The following is a 5324-nucleotide window of genomic DNA, read 5'->3' as shown; positions in this document are numbered from 1 at the left end:
TGGTATTCCATTATATTTGGATTATTTTCCCTTGGGGTTTATTAGGAATCATGTTGTTACGAATATTAACAAGGCTTTATATAGACTTTTTTTTTTCATTTCTCTTGGATAGATACCTTAAGAGGAATTGCTGGTCAGGTGGCAAGTTTATGTGTAAATTTTTAAGGAGTTACCAGCTGTTTTCCAAAGTGACTGTACCATTTTACATTCCCAAGAGCAACATATAAAGGTTCCAGGTTCTCCACATCCTTACCAACACTTGTTATTGTCTGTCTTTTTTATTATAGTCATTCTAGCAGCTGTGAAGTGATACCTCAGCTTGTTTTAATGTGCATTTCCTAATGACTATTGATGTTGAGCTCCTCTTCATGTGCTTATTAGCCACCATCTTCCTCTTTTATAATGGTCTTGAAAGGCTTTTTCCTTTAAAGGTCTGTATGAAACTTAAACTAAAACCTAAGCAAAATTGACATTAATTGTTATTAACTCGAGGAGATCAAAGAAATATTAATGTATAATGTTAATGTTTGTAGAATGTTAAGTAATAGAATTGCATATATACTATAATTATAGTCCTTTGAAAAATGGTTTTAACAACAAACTATTAACTCTTTTTTTTTTTTTTTTTTTTTTTTTTGCACGGGCCTCTCACCGTCGCGGCCTCTCCCACTGAGGAGCACAGGCTCCAGACGCGCAGGCTCAGCAGCCGTGGCCCACGGGCCCAGCCGCTCCACGGCATGTGGGATCTTCCCGAACCGGGGCATGAACCCGTGTCCCCTGCATTGGCAGGCGGATTCCCAACCACTGCGCCACCAGGGAAGCCCCTATTAACTCTTTTTAATTGAAGTATAGTTGATGTATAATAATATTATACAGATTACAGGTGTACAATATAGTGATTCACAATTTTTAAAGGTTATACTCTATTTATAGTAATTATAAAATATTGGCTATATTCCCCGTGTTGTACAATATATCCTTGTAGCTTATTTTATACCTAATAGTTTGTACCTCTTACTCCCCTACCCCTATATTGCCCCTCCCCCCTTCCCTCTTTCCACTAGTAACTCCGAGTTTGTTCTCTATATCTGTGAGTCTGCTTCTTTTTTCTTTTTTTCGGGGATCGATTTTATTTGGGCTTCTCACAGTGGTTAGAGCCACCCTGTCTTCAGAACAACCACAGCACAGGAAATGCATCACCAAGACTGCACAGAAAAGTCTGACCAGCTGAATCTTATTGCTTAAAATACACATATTCGCAATAACTGACAAAAGGTGATGTGCCTCACAGGGGAATGTGTTAGCATTTGCAAATCTTCCGACTGTAGCACCAAACCCTCGACCAACCCCTTTCTTCTCATTCACCTGGAACACAAGACTCCCTCAAATCTCCCCGGCCCCCTCCCGAGTCCTTCAGCTCCTTACTTCCATCTTTCGTCATACAGGCAGCCTCATGTAGCAGGAGCCAGACTGTGACTCTGGACTTGAACCCAGCTCCTCCAGCTGCATTTTCTTCTCATGCCTTTCGCATTGGATGCTGCAGTAAAACCAGCAGTAAACACGTGGACCAGGTCCCCACTCTGACTGGAGAAGGAATCCTGAGAAGGCCAGAATCCATCCCTTCAACCAGTTAACTCAAAAAGGGTTCATTTTGGTAAAACTTGATCTCCTTTGAGACACTTCAGTGAGTTGTTTGGGATAAAAACAAAAAACAAAAAAAAAAGTGGCAGGAAAGGCATCTGAGGGCTGTGGCACACTCCTGGCCACTCTCGCCACACATCGGCCACGCGCTGGACCTCAGCAGAGGGAGGTAAGCCCTATGACACTATGGTGGCCGCCAAACTCTCCTGGCAATTCTGGGCAGGGCTGACATCTGGGCCACCGCCAGTCCGAGCTGGACAATAAAGATCCAATCCATCTTCTGTCTGAGGTTCCACCCTGGCCTGCTGTCCCAAGCTGTTGTGGACACCCCCGGGGGCTGAGGCCGAGGGCCAGGAGCAGCCGAGGGAGGCAGACAGGCTCAGAGCACGTTTCCGTTTACAGGGAGCAGAACACAGGCCTCCGAGTCTCCACAGAGCAATGTGCAAATTGCAGTGATGGGTAGAGTAAAACCTCTACTTGGAGCACAGTATCTCTGGCAAACGTGGGGACTGCCGCCGACAGCGCTGCTGAGTACACCCAAGTGCACAGACATTTGCTCAGCAAACAGTAAATGCGTAAAAGAAATTACCTTGAGAGGGCTGCTCCTGCTCCAAACGCGTGGGTAACATGAGCAGAGTGGCTGCTGTTCAAAGTGTAGTCACAGGAAAACAGGGCTGCGGGCTCACACACAACAGACAGACACACACAGGTTATCCAAAAAGTCGCTGTATACGGACTGCAATGTGGATTTTGGTTTTGTGGACTCCAAACTCAGACACTCGTTCACCTCACAGCCTTGGATTTGTCTATTTTGTGTGTGTGTGTATATACATATATACACACATACACATATATACATGTGTATTCATATATACCTTCCTTTCTTACCATAATATCAATGCCTAGTCTGAACATCATCATTCAACAGTGGGGGAAGAACCAAACTCTTCATATGAACAGGGCTGGACAGAGAATGTTAGTTTCAGCAGTTGGCTTTCTCCATTCAGATTATTCCTGTCAAAGCTCAACTGGTTTTTGAAGCCAAACTACAGTAATAAGGATCCTGTGGTCCTTCAGGGTGGCTGCCTTCACCCTCCTACCTGGGCCACTTAGACACTTTACATAGGCTACAAAAATTAGTTACCCCACTCAAGGGGGCACGGAGCAGGGAAAGGGCACGAAAACCACAGATAACCAAGGCATTTTTTTCTAAATGGTCAGTCTGAGAAAACAAACAAATAAACAAAACAGCTTATTCAGAATCAAGAGAAAATACTGTGTGAGAGTCAGGCTGCGGGACCGCCCTTTCTCAGGACCCACAGCTTCCTCATTTGTTCGTAGAGAACAATGAGACATGAAGGCCGGCAGACATGTGCTTGGGATGGGGGAGGGGACTGGTCACCTGTGGGCACAGATCAACGGGCAGAGATGCGGTAAGCTGCACCTCTATCCACTGCCACAGCGCAGGGCCTCCTGCTCACCTGCAGAAATTCCAGAGATAGCCCCCAGCCAAGCCTGCACACAAAACATCTCTTTCTGGCTCACCTGTAGCCAGGACTCTTTGAAGGCCAAGTTGGGAAAAAGCCACAAATTTTCCTTTTCTAAAACAGAATTCTTGCCTGCCCACTGGTCAAGTTCTTATTTTCAGCTCGCTTTTGTTGTTGTTGTTGTTTTTTTAAAAAGAAAATAAAGAGAAGGCAGGTGTAATCTTCCACACTGAACCAGTCCGTGGCCAGCCAGGACCTGCTGGGAAGGGGCCCCTCCAAGATTCATCGTGCCACTTTGATCTCATCACCTGAAATTTGAGAGAACAAGCCCTTTACCAACCCACCACGAAACCGCCTGTCAGCTCTCATCCTCCCACAGGAGGGGCCCAACTCCGGCTCCGGAGACACTGGCAGCGAGAAGCGACAATCCCCGGGCCTCTGGGGGTTTCATCCAGGGCTGAGACCTGCCACCTCTCAGACTGAGACGCGGCGAGGTTCTCAACAACTCGCACCAGAACATGAATCCACTCCATCACCAACAGTCACCTCAGGGCACAGTCTCATCCCCTCCTTGGGGGCTTCTGAGACGCCCATCTCTCTGACCCAAGCAGGTAGTGACACGTGACTTGAAAAGAGGTAAAGGGGGACGGGGTGGGGTATGAGGAATGAGTCACAGGACAACTTCTCGGCCCTCCGTGACACTGTATCTATGGGGGGCGAGGCACCCACACCCCAAACTGTACCTGGAGATGCAGGAAAACGCAGGAGCAGAGGGGAAAGAAAAAAAGAAAAAGGAACACAGTCACTTAATGCTTCTCTCACAGTTCTCCCCTACCCTGGTTGCGTTGCCAAGTTCTCGGGCACAGGCAGGGCCTGTCTAGCTGGGGGAGCTGCTGCTCTGGGAGTTTGGGGAGTCCTGCTCGTTGATGGTGTTCAGCAGGAGGCAGGCAGGCAGCCGCGGCAGGTGAGGGTGCCCAGGCTCCCGGGCCTGCTCCTCGGAGGGCTGGCAGAGCCCTTCCTCCTCGTCGCCAGGGGGCGGCACGTGGCAGCTGTCGCAGAAGTCAGGGGCCCGTCCAGAGCATCGTCGAGGAGCGTGTTGAACTCTTTGAGGTCGTCATCATGGTGGCCCCGGTTGCACACACACACACCTTGATGCCCGAGTCACCTGTGAAGCGGCGACGTCTGCCGGGCGTCTTGTCTTTGCTGTCAGGGAGGGCGCCGCCCTGCTCGGAGCTGCACCCTTTCAGCAGCTCCTCCTTACATTCGGGATCCTTGTCCAGGAAGGCCCCATGGTCCACCTCCCCCAGGCCGGCTGGGCTCCATCCCAGGGGCTTTGGCGGCTGCGGGGTCTGCTGGCACGTCGGAGGGCTCAGGGTCAGCGATGCTCAGGAGTCGCGTGCTGCTTCTGCTGGGCCTGGACGAGGGGCTGCTCTGAGCCCCCTTGGAGCCCCTGGTGGGGTCGGCGCCCGGGGGGCTGCCGCCTGTAGGGCCACACTGTGCAGGCAGCTGTTGCTGGAGCTAGAAGGCACTGTATGGTGGGGGAGGAGTCGGAGGTCGGTTCCACTTCCTCATAAGGAGGTAGTAAAGAGTTCGGCAAAAACCTGAAATAAAATGGCAGCGCTGAGTAACTGTGGGCTTCCCGGTAGGCGATCAGGTGGATTTCATGTTGCCGCTGTTGGGCCTGAAGGCGGTGCTTGGCTCGGCGGTGGTGGCACACGCAGCAGCAGCTCAGGATGATGATGATGGTCCACACGAGCCAGAACCACCAGAGTTCATAGTAGTAGCTGCAGCCCTGAGACTGTCCACAGCAGTGTCCTGTGTCACAGATGTAGCTTTGATTGTCGGGACCCACGCAGGTTTCCTTATCCTGCGGGGGTTCAGCCCTGGCTGACAGGGGGCTGGGCAGCATCTGGGGGAGCAGGTGTGCCATGCCACCCAGGAACCTTCTCCTCTCCATCCCCCTCCCCCGCCTCCTCTTCCCTCTTCTTCCTGCTTCCTGCTTCTTGTTTGTTATATTCACCAGTTTGTTATATTTCTTATACTCCATATAAGTGAGATCAGGCAGTGTTTGTCTTTCTCTGACTTATTTCACTTAGCATAATGCCCTCCAAGTCCATCTATGATGCTGCAGATGGCAAAATTTCATTCTTTTTTTATGGCTGAGTAGTATTCCATTGTGTGTGTGTGTGTGTGTGT

General features: G+C 49.9%; 1 pseudogene; it reads right to left on the bottom strand.

The window, feature by feature from the left end:
- Positions 1-4005: 4005 nt before the first annotated feature.
- Positions 4006-5085, bottom strand: LOC132481893 (WW domain binding protein 1-like; annotated as a pseudogene).
- Positions 5086-5324: the final 239 nt, after the last annotated feature.

The sequence above is a fragment of the Mesoplodon densirostris genome, chromosome 2 (genome assembly GCF_025265405.1).
Source record: "Mesoplodon densirostris isolate mMesDen1 chromosome 2, mMesDen1 primary haplotype, whole genome shotgun sequence".
Taxonomy (NCBI): Eukaryota; Metazoa; Chordata; class Mammalia; order Artiodactyla; family Ziphiidae; genus Mesoplodon; species Mesoplodon densirostris.
This window is presented reverse-complemented; position numbering and strand designations above follow the sequence as displayed.